Raw genomic sequence first — 12,332 nt, 5'->3', positions numbered from 1 at the left:
TGCACATGTGCATAGGTGTTCATACATGTAGGTACGATATTATCCTTTAGACATGGGAAATGGAAAAAATGAATAAATAAGCTGAAGTGCTTCTGTAAATCAGGAAAGAATAGTTCTCCACCAACGAAGTGCAGAACTCCCATTCCTCTGCGTGTGGCAATATAGGACAAAGTAACTTCAAAAAAAGTTGGCAGAAGTTTCTTAGGAAGAACCAACCCACCCCCCTCGCCAGAATGGGAGGCAACAGAAATTAAGGTAAACCAATGGGGGAAACGTCTGTTACCAGGCAGAACTAAAGCAGGAACTAGCCCACTGTCGAATGCCGTTCATCTAAGGTGACTCTGTTCACAGTAGATAAATTTGCATGAGGCAAAACTACCTTAAGCACAATTTCCTTGTGTTCTGTAAAGTCTGTAGCACTTGTTAGTTAAGACTCTAGTGTATTTAGAGAATATTCCACTTGAAAATAATGTCTCGCACCCGGAAGGTACGAGCCAGACATACCACGTGCCACATATAAAGTACAAATATGTACTAAAAACAGTGACATGATCAATATCATTGTGGATTATTTTCAGGGCTGTCTTATTTGTGAGGTCAGTTATAAGTGTCTAAGACCAAACAGCTTTTATCAATGTTTAATAAAATGAATCGTTACCTTCTAAGTTCCTGTAGCTTAAGTTTTACTTTTTACATGCTCACCTTTTGAGTTATGTTTGTGAAACTGATATCAATTCACTTATAAAATGCATTATTAGCACTCTCAATATAACACATTTCAGAAGCGCATAACAACGTTTATTCAAAATTGTACAGACATTGGCGTATATCTGGTAAAAATGCTTATTATTAATATTACAGTTAATTTCATTCATACAAAACTTCCTTCGTGTACTTGAGTTTTTTTGTATGCCTTAGACGGCATTTGTCATTTACATGACCGTCCAGCAAACGGTAACCACAAAGACTGTAAAATGAAACTAAAATGTCCAGGACCAAATATAGATATAATTTTAGGATATTCTTACGATACCTGAAGCGTTTTTTTCCAAATCTAAATTCTGCAACCGACAAGTATTGCAGATCATTATTTGCAATGCTATTTACTACTATTAAATACAAAGAAGCAAAGCGGCTCTACTTAACCACGGCTTGCTGTCACTTTAAAAAGCTACTGGCGACTGAGTATAAATTAAGCGTCCTGTACATTCCACACATTCCTATCCTCACCAAGTTGAAAAACTTTTATGTACCGTAAAATACATAATAAAAAAGCATATGAAATCCCAATGTTCTCAAATAAACTGGATGTTTTACACTTCTGTAAGTTAAATTATGATTGATATCACAGATAAAACGATGTTTGGTCATTAAGAAATAAAATTATCCAATCATATTATAACTTTTTATTCATGCATTGTTTCAATAGTTTATTTAATATAGAGCTTTTCTTCGCATATGACAAACTATTAAATTATACAGAGTATAACATTTTATATATATATATATATATATATATATATATAGTTGAAAAAATATATATAGTTAAAAATTAATAAGAAACGTGCACCGAAGCAGCAAGAATGCCTATATTAGGGCGATTTTTTATATATTTAATTGAACAATTTATGTTTCATGGAAACTATGTAACATTGTGTTATTTGTATAAGGCCACGTTACAGTTTTGGAGAAGTTGTCGATGTTTTTAAAACAGGAAACTTCATAAAATGTGAAGCTGTAGGCTTTAGAGAGTATTGGAAGTGTAAGACGACACTGTGTACCGAATAAGGTCTGCTGGCAAATAAGGAACACAAGATAAAAAGGTATTATATCACTGAAAATGAAAAGGGATGAATTAGTATTATTCCAACGATCTTTTAATACAGACATTCTCTGGAGACAATGAAAATTGGACCATGTGAGTTTTTATTGGTTCCATTGCTACAAGTATTACGGTAAGAAGGCAGGGTGCGCAGCAAACGAAAGGAAACTTTTAAAGATAAACCTCGTCTTGTAATTCTCGGTCCAATTAGCGTTACCGGAGTTCAAATAGGGAAATAATTAGTAATAACTGAGCGTTCGTTTTAAACTTTTAGAAAGATTTTTCGAGGAAAAACTAGTTGGTTACTTAACTCAAGCAGAATTGGGTTAGAATTGGGAAGATGACGCATATTTGACTTTATTTTTTTTTTAGTTTAATATTTATGCCTACTTGGTATCTGCTAATGTAATATATTACTGTACTTTCAAAGATACTCAATACATCCATTATTTTGGCATTGATTGTGTATCTTAGCTATCTTAGAAAAGTAATGTAATTGCTTAATTATGTCATTCATGTTGAATCGCGTATATATTTGAATTCGCGCTCTTGGGTTTTTAGCTCTTTTTTTAAATAATATTGCAATTCTGTATTAATCATTAGCAATTTGCATTGACAACCATATCTGCTGCAAGAAGCGGGGGCGTTTTGAGGGATTTGCAGGAGTGTAAAGTATTGTTCTTTAATTATTAAAAAAAGAAAGTTGGTATGTTGCGATGTGAATCACAGGCAGAGCTGTCAAAAATACCCCTGACAAACCAGCCATTACTGTGTGAAACTGAGTAATCACTATTATGCAGAAATAAAGTATTATTCCCATAGAGCAGTGATTCCCAACCTCGTCCTCGTGGACCTGCAGACAGGCCACGCTTTTGCAAAAATGTGGACTGTCTGGCAGGGAGCTGGGAGGGAGCAAAAATGTGGACTGTCTGGCAGGGAGCTGGGAGGGAGCAAAAATGTGGGCCGTCTGTGGGTCCCTGAGGACCGGGCTGGGAAACACTGGCATACAGGTTTCCATTTAGTCACATCAGAAACATCTCCCTTTGATGCTGTCATACTTACATAGATATTTTGTAAACGAATTGACATTTTATTTTGTCAGTAGCTGAAAGTATGTGGAGACTTCAGGGTGGCTACAAGGATTATAAGTTTTGCCAAAAGGCTCAGGTCTCAAACAGTTTGCAACATACTACACACTTAAGCTTAGCAGTTCGTCGAAAAAATGGTTTAAAAGACACGATAAATATGTTCAGTAATAGCAATAGTGCCCCAATCCAAAAGAGTGATATAACAGATTAAGATCTTAACGTTCTTGACCAGTCCCGAATTGTCTCATAGATTAGTGGAAATTATCTTAATTTGTGGATCATTAGCCAAAGAATGGGAAAAGGGTCAAACAGAATTCCATCCTGTAGAATCAGCCTCAGCAAACAGCTTATTGCTATTTTCGGCCTAAAATGTGCAGCTTTATTCCTCTGATTAATGTAGATCCTGCATCAATCTGTAGCCCGTCAGGTATCAAGATGAGTTTTGTGCAATAAGTTGGGGATTTTTTTTTTAGCTTTTGAAGACACTGGGTAGAGGTCTCACTTTGTGTAGCTGAGTGTATGACTGGAGGATGACTGGCACACTATGGTCATGGTGGTATGGTTCAGCCACCACGGAACCTTCCTTACCACCAATTTTAAAGGTCAGATGCACAATGTAGTATGATAATGATAGTGATTAATTATTCCATGCAACAAAGGATCTGGCAAAAGATTCTTCGAGCCGAGTACTTGGCCTCACACGGCCTGCTGTTTCATGTCTCTCCCATCAGCGCACTCCACAGCTTTTTCAACACTGTCTAAGTATTTTCTCCCCATGTTTACTATGAAAAACAGGAAGAGCAGCAGAGCATATCCATACAGCAGCGTGTCTGCAGGAGATCCCCATGAAGAGCTTTCAGTGGGCCTCTTTAACTTCAGATGGCTCGCACTCATTGTGAAAACACAACTCAGATTTAACTGAAAAGTGCATCAAGGGAAGAAGTGTGTCAAGAGAAGAAGTGTGTCAAGAGAAGACACATTCTCTTGCGTGTCAAAGGAACAGCTATTCTGTATCTTGCTCATTTCTCCAAGTCTGCTCAAGACAATAGGGTTACAGGGAAAGGACGCCGAACTATCAAGGCAGGAATTTGTGTTCTTATGCCTGAAGAGCTCGGGCATGTGGTCTGATTACACCCAGAACACACATGTTGCCCAGACTCATATGCTGTTCTCTATAGAAGAACGTTTCTATATTTTTGAAAGCAACATTTAACTGTCAATCCTCTGGTCAGCATTGTGCCGTTTTTGCTAGGGTTTGCTGGCAATAACACAGACATATGGGAATCTCTGGGAAGTGTATGTAAATGAATGAATGAATTTAAAGACTGCAAATGATAATGATAATCCGAGATGTTGACAAAAATCAGTATTATTATGGTGAAGTGTAAAAAAAAAAAGATCACTGCAAATATTTTCCTGCTTGGGAAGTTCCTGCTGCTTTTACTCCTGAAAAAATGGTCATGGCACACAAATGTTTTGCTCTGATCACAATTTCCCATGAGTTTTCAGCCTGTGGCACAAAAGGACTGAATCGTATAAACTGTTGTGATCATACTTCTCATCATCTGATGTGTAATGATCTGGAAAACAGAAAACCCAGTTAAGCAGGAAGAAAAAAAACAAAGTTTTCAGTTAGAAAGCCAACGTCTTACGTCAGGGAAAGTAAGGTGGACTAAAAGTCCACACCCAAAATCAAATTTCACAGTGACCGATTCCTGCATTGTCTACTGGAGACGCTTCCAAACATACATCTCCCTAACAGCCTAAGAATCAGCGCAAACCTTGATGTGACTATAAATCAAGTGAATAATGAAAAACCAACTACATAGAGAGTGGAAAAGTACCATGTAGCAGGAATCAGAGATTAATGGGTTGTGGTCTCTGTCTGTAGACTGTAGCGGTGTGACCCCCAGCTGTAAATCAAAGATCTGATCTATAGACCCCACTTGACAGCATCTCCAGCCAAAAGATAAAACTCAAAAGAGAAATTCTGAATGTTTCTTATATTCAGTGTCAGGCTTTTAAATGACTGCTCTATAGAGAAAGAAAAATAACTCGAGACACCACAGTTCTGACGTTTTTGCTCTATGACTGAACATAGGTTACTTGCAAAAAGCATTGGCACATGCCACATTAATCAGATAATTAAGCTGATTCTAGAACGAAACAAATTGCCAAGTGAAAGCTGGCTAAAAATTCTATTACCCACAGAGGTACATAATCTCCCCTTTTGGAGTTTTCACCTTCAGACATTTCTGTAGCTCCCAAAGTTACGAAAGTGGTCTTGGTAACACAGGGCCCCATTATAAAACGATTTCCCCATACCACCCAAAATCCAACGCATCTGTATACAAAATATGCTTAGTGCTGCCCGCCTGCAGTGCAACGTTGCATGATATTTGATGATTCTGATTTATCCGAGCCCTGGGTGCATGATTATCTGGGGAAGGTATGTCATGCTCAGAACATTTCACACATACCTTTACGCCTCTCTATCGGCTGATCTCTAGGGTCTGTTTCTCACACCCTTTGTCCCAGCCTGGGATCTGTTTTTTCTGTCAGATTTCTTTCCTGCGACTGTCTGCCGTGGGATCTTTTATCTCGTAAAAATGATGAAGACGAATTTGGTGCCATGCGGAGCCGAATGGGCGCCCCTCTGCCTCTCAGGCAGACGCCGCACTGCCCTTTCTGCCGAAACGACCGAGACAATGTCAGCGATGCGAACTCCATCTCCCCCCCCGAAAGGCTACGTGACGCTTCCCCCTGGGACCCAGCTCCCAATATGTGCACGACTGAGAAGAGGTGCATGGAAGATGGCAGGGTTTGAAATGGTGCATCTTTAAGTGTTTACTTATACTAGCTACTTCGTAAAACATGTCAAGAATTTCCCCCAGGGATCAATAAAGTTTATCAAATCTAATCTAATCTAATTTGCAGAACAATTTACGGCACGCAGTTGCATCCTGACAATGCAAATATTGTAATTATTTTGCTAATTAGTTTATTATTGCATAATAACCGTTTTGTTTTCATTATTAGTCATACTGATAGTTTGTGATGAGCTATTTGACTCACTTTAGCATTTCTTTGGACAAAAGAATTCCACAAAATAAAAGTGTAAATATCATTTGACACAGTAAAACGTGTCAATGAAAAGAAACTGATACATAAATTAGTGAGCAAACAACAATCGTGATTTGGCTTTTAGCGTTTTCGGTACTCAGAATACATATGCTATAGTCTGCCACCATGCATGTTTGTATTGACATTCCTCTCTTTCTGCAGTTGACCTGAAATTTCCATATTGTTTAAGTGTATTGAATCCAACAATTAAATTCCCGGGAATGCAAACATGCAGCGCTAGCGACAGTGCACCCCATTGAGGAAAAATTCCCACTGAGATGATGAGGACAGTTTACAGAATAGTGTTTGTGTTGGGGGGAATTTTCCCTAAAGCACTGATGGAAAAACCAACTCCTTTCAAGTCAGGGAGCCCAGATTAAGGCCTGTCTACACAAGGTAATCTCCAGTGTTGGATGTGCTGGATGAGGGGTTGTGGTGGGGGGGGCGACAGGGGCAGCTTGCGTAGTCATTCATGGTGTAGGTTTTGTGAGATGGGCTAGTGACAGACACAAAGTCGCCCATGTAATCTTCCCCCTAAGGCACCCCCCTATTTCCAAGAAAATTTACAGAATTTGAATTGTTAGTCAGGGAATGTTACCTTGTTTTAACTTGCTGAAGGCACAATGATAGCTGATTATACCTGACTCACATGATTATACCTGACCCACATGATTTCCTCAGGGATCGATAAAGTATTCTGAGTCTGAATTATGACAACAAATCACTTCCCTTTGCTATGACTAGACTGCAGCATAACAGTTTTATACCGAAGATGCACTATGGTTGAATTTCGGTACAGAATGTCGCTTTCAGGGGCTTCACCCCTGTCCTTTTCATGTGGGAAAGGATATTAGGGTCCAGCTCTGTATAATGTCCTTGTGTATGAATGATATGAGTGCTTTCATTCATGGGGAAATTTTTTTTTTGTACTCTAAAAGTGCCTCTGTAGTTAAGAAGAAGCGCTGTAAGCTCAATCCCATGCCAGACATTTCTTTTAAATGTTGCATATTTTAGAAGGTCATCTGGGCAGCTTTATTTTTGCCCCAGGATGGCCAAAGAGTGCCTGAGGGACAGTGGTGTGTCAGGCTGAATGTGAGTATGCATGTGGGAGGGGGCGGGGGGGGGGGGGGGGTTGCCAGATATGCAGAGGAGATCTTCTGAAATGTCACTGGGAAAACGTCGCCAATTGTGCTCTGCCGCAAGGCAGTGGCCGTCCTGGGGTCTCTGCAGAATCAATCCACATCCTAATTCCATCGGACGCAATACAAGTGCATATTTATAGGCATGCTGTATTTCAGAAGGTGCATCCCATTTCCTTCTAAATCGTGGCATTTCAGAATTCTCAAGCTTATGGAGTAATATAGGGCCAGCGTGAGCGAAATGGAGGATGGGGGGGGGGGGACTTTATGAGTTCCGAAATATCATCTTCCTGAAAAACCCCTCCCAGCATTTCATGCATCTTCCACTATACCCAAGATGGTCTTTGGTCCAGCTGACAGGGTCATATTACTAATCTCCTTCATGATGATGTTCGAGAGCAGATTTCACCTATAAAATTCATATCAGGTAGACGCGTCACTGTTTTCATGAGGAGATTATAAAACTCATAAGGACAGGAGATACCAATATGCCGGTTATGTCTTTAGCATTTTAAATGAAAGGAAACGTAGGCATGAGTAAAATTTGGCTGACATATTACCCAAGTCACATATTATTGGAATGTTAATTTAACAGCAGATACATAAATCTCTGTTTCAGCCTGCACTCCGTTTGATTCCGTGTTTAAATGATTTATGTATAGTAGCACTTTGATTTGCTTCCTGCATTGACGATTTCAAGGAGATTTTTGCCTTTTTAATAGCCAGATAATAGTAGCATGACCTGCAAGGAAAAATCTCAGCGGCCCTTTACTTTGCAGAGAAGTGTTCAAAAAGAGTGACGCAATGACTCTGCAACTTTACCGTCGCAGCAATGATGCCTGAGTGTCAAAAAAGTCAAGGCGCTATATTGTTGTTTCACTCGCATGAAACAAAATTGCGATTCTACAGAGCCAGCAGCTTGGATGAGGACAGTTGAGCAAGAAATATGGGGGGCGGGGGGGGGAGTGGTAAATAAAAGAATAACAATAAAGAAAAACAATGCACAACAGTACAAAACAATACATGGTAACTACAACAACAATGGTACTGTGACAATCAGTGAGAGTAATACAAGTAAACAGTTGTGCAGGGCAGTGCATAGAGACACTAAACCATGTACATCTATGAATGGTCATCGAAGGTAATGTTTCCTGTTTGCACGGATGCACAATAAAATTATTAATTAACTGAATTGTAATTACAGTCTGTAGCAAACTTGTGCATTGGGGAAATACAGAAGGTCTCTGAAATCTGGGCCAGTCAGCGATTATTGTAAGACTACTGCTTCTGGTGGAATAAAACCAGATTTTCTTGACATTTAGAAAAAAAAGTAAAAAATAAAAAACAGTTAGAGCAAATTTTACAAATCCACTGAATCTACACATTCCTGTACTGGTCAGGAAAATGAACAGTTCTAGGTCCTCGAGCGTAATGCAGTCAGGCAATTACGTTATTAAACGTAATACAAACACAAAGTAATGTTCCAAATTATGCCATTTTTGTAGTTGGAATTTATGGGCAAAATATGTGTTGTAACATTTTCGTTACTGGATAATTTCTCACTAGTTGATATTGCATTTCCGGCCAACACTGCCAACACCGGCAGAAGAAGAAGGACAAAAAAAGTATGGAAGTCAATTGGTAAAATAATTTCATCACGGCAAAGCGCAATACAGTCGGTGTGAGTGTCGCTGGTGTCGCTGACGGAGCGTGTGGTCATCGCGGTCTGCGGCGTGTTCACGTAGAAACCCCATGCCTATCTCAGGGAGTCTCACTCATCGGCAGTCTATTGGCAGCTTTGATGTCCCGAATCCTCCTCATATCCTGAATATAAAAGGGAGAAGGACTTCCAAAAGAGACACATAGTCTAGGGGTGGGGGGGGGGGGGGGGGTGGAGTTGCTTCAACACCCCAAAAAGGGAGGAAAAAAAGAGGAGAAACGGTTTCCCACTGAAAGAATCTCTTTCCCAACCGAGGGCGGCTTCACAATAGCCCCTCAAAAGATGGATAGATCAATTGTCCTGTTTAGTGATCCGCAAATGAGAAAGGAGGGGGTCCTGCGTGTAGGGGAGCCCTACACCGGGCCTGACCTGACATTGGAGGGGTAAGACAATGAAAGGCCGAGGGTGCTAACGAGAGGAAAACCGCAGACAATGGGGGCCTCAGCGAGAGCACCGCTCCTGCCACGCCAGCTATGGAAGCACAACATGAAGCGCTTTAGACACGTGAAGGGCAAGTGGAGCGGAATGAACGTGACGTTTCCTCCATGGAGCATCCAGTGTGGGCCACCGGTCTGAAAATTTAGTGAGGCCTCCCGATGGGGTCAAAGTGACAGTAGACACTTAGCCTGAATCCAAAATAAAGATGATTTAATTTGACAAAAAAAGGACCTAAGAAAAAAAACAACTAAACATACAATGAATAGGGCCAGTGTTTCCATTGATTGATAAGTTGGTTCTTTTCTTCTTGCTGGGGTCGCCACTGTTCTCTCTCATTCAGGAATGTTGTTTATGTTGTCAGCCAAAAAAGGCACAGATGGGAAATTAGAACATTTGAAGCCAATTAAAAACCGGGTTGTGCAGTCATCAATCTTATTTTCCGGACACTTGCACCGAAACGCCACCTACGTGGAGGTTGTGTTGGTAATGCTTGGTTTTTCTCCATTTCAGTGTAGGTGGCAGTGTCAAATGATCAACGCTCGCACCTTTCAAACATAAGCTGAAAAATGCATAGAGCGGCATAGTAGAAACACACTATCGGACGTGGACCATTTCGGTTCATTAAAAAATTTAGCAAAACAGTTTACAGTTGGACATATGAAATGCGTGAGTCAACTGGGAAAGAATGCCCTGTGTAGAAAATGTTCTTGATTTATAACTTGTTCATTGTTGTTTTTTTTTTTTCCTGGTGCTGTTAGCAACCGAAAAGAAAAGTTAGGCAGTAGCCGCCCAAATGAACACCTCCGGCATGGAGGCAGCAAAAAACATTTCCTGATGATTTGCCTTCTATACTTAACAGTATATTTAGCGCAATAAACTAGCGGGATTCCGTGCATGCGAGGTGTAGGAGGCCGGGTCGTACACAAAGCTGGGAGGCGAAGGTGTGAATGGCCCTCGTTGACACTGATAGCACCGAGCTTCAAGATAAGTCTAGATCTTTTAGGGTCACTCTGCTGTGAGGCTTTTGATAGTTAAAACTTGCTGGGTGGGTCTTCATTTTCTTGCAAATTGCCACTTAACTCTTTTATCCTTTATTTTGTTCTGTGCCAAATGGCCTGAAATCCTAGGATGCTTTTTTTTTTTTGTTGAGCAAATGTCATACAGTTACCACCTGGCTTCGGCACTGACCATCTACATTCAATACTCATCGCAGCTCCCAAAAAGTAACTATTCTACTATTTTCCTCTAAATGCATATGCAGAATATTATCATTATGAACCTCAGTTCTCACTGAAACAGAGCAACATTTGTCTATTCAATAAATTAACCGAATATATCATAAACATTTTGTAATGTTATGTATGCTTTATTGTAACGTAAATATCCAGATTCATTCTCCTATGTCCACTTTAATACACACCTTACATCTATACAATTCTTAAGAGAAGACAAAAAGGGAAGAAAAATTAATTTTATCTTATTTTAGAAAAAAACTACTTTTTATGCAGCCATGAAAAGCCAAATAAAAACTCTTTCAATTTTTTGTTAAAAGAAAATTGTTGCAAAATAGTGCCTTTATTTACTTGATCAATCCAAAAAGCTACAACATTTCCCAAAACTCTTTCTAAGGCTTTTGTGAGTTGCAGAAAGATACCTCAAAATATAGCTTATATAGTTTAAATGAAAAGTAATCAGCTTTTCTGACATTTCATTGACTGCTCAGGTAAAGTTAATCATTTTGATCAGGAAATGCGCAACAATAACAGGACTCTGGGCAAAAAAGAAAGGAATGTGTTTGCGCACGACTTTTCGCCCCTTTGCGATGATATAGATCTTAAATGACAAGCTCTAGACCCTGTATTTGCATAACTTTGCATAATTTTGCTTAGGCCCAGCAAGCTCTGCTAACTTAACTATTTGCACAGCAGTGGAACCTCGCAGTGAAATACCATCAAGTGTTTGTTAAACGTGATAATGTTTATGAGATCACCTGAATTCACCTGGGAGACTGCAGAGATCGGCTGGTCCGGTACCCAGAAGGATTCTGGGAAGATGTTTCTCTGTTTAAAGGCAATAGTATCTCCCCCCCCCCATTCTTCCCTGACTGGAAATGCAAGTCTGTGCCTGTTACCCTGCACCAGTCCAAAGGAGAGGTACGATTAAAAGTTACAACATCTGTGAAAGCATCCTCTCCTCAAGCCCATTTGAGCACAGACCACAGTAAAGAAAGGCATTTTTCTGGGGTCAGCGTGATATCCCTATTGAACACGGAGGGAGTTGTCAACAGGATATCAGTGTAATCTGCATCATGTGGCACACAATGTCCTTATAAGAACAAGAAATCTAATTGGATCAAATTCATGGTGATTTATGTGATTCCTGCGTAACAGCATTGGTGAAAAAAAGTGATATCATTTTGTCTTTGTTCAACATATTTTTATATTTCCATGTATGTACATTATCTATCTATCTATCTATCTATCTATCTATCTATCTATAATCATTTTACAGGAGTAAAAGCAGATTGCAGTAATCAGTGCATACTGTCTGTTGTACATGTCATGTGCTGAACAGACCACGCCCCCCTCTCTCTTTCTCTAGCTCTCTGTAGATGTATTTTGCTACACTGTTACAGTATGATGTCTTTTTGTAAGGCTTGGGAACTGCCACATTCATGTAAATGTCAGGGGGGTGAGGGGGCTGCTGCTATTTTCATGACGAGCTCTTTTATCAGACATAATAGGCCATGAAAATTTGATCTCTTTCTTTTCCCGTGCTGCACTTTCCTGAATCAGACGCATGAAATTCCAACAGAGTTCTCAAGTCCTAATGACAGATTCGGCGCCTTTGGCCTGTGATCATCGCTCGTACGTCTCCGGCGTATCAGACGGAATCGGACAGGCTCATTATTTGGAACGGGCCCTCTCCCCTCTCCTCACCCCGGCCCCCGCATCTGCCTCACGGTGATCCCAACAGCATTGTGGATGCTAAACTTTTCAGCC

Source organism: Brienomyrus brachyistius, chromosome 13 (assembly GCF_023856365.1).
Source record: "Brienomyrus brachyistius isolate T26 chromosome 13, BBRACH_0.4, whole genome shotgun sequence".
NCBI classification, from domain to species: Eukaryota; Metazoa; Chordata; class Actinopteri; order Osteoglossiformes; family Mormyridae; genus Brienomyrus; species Brienomyrus brachyistius.
This window is presented reverse-complemented; position numbering follows the sequence as displayed.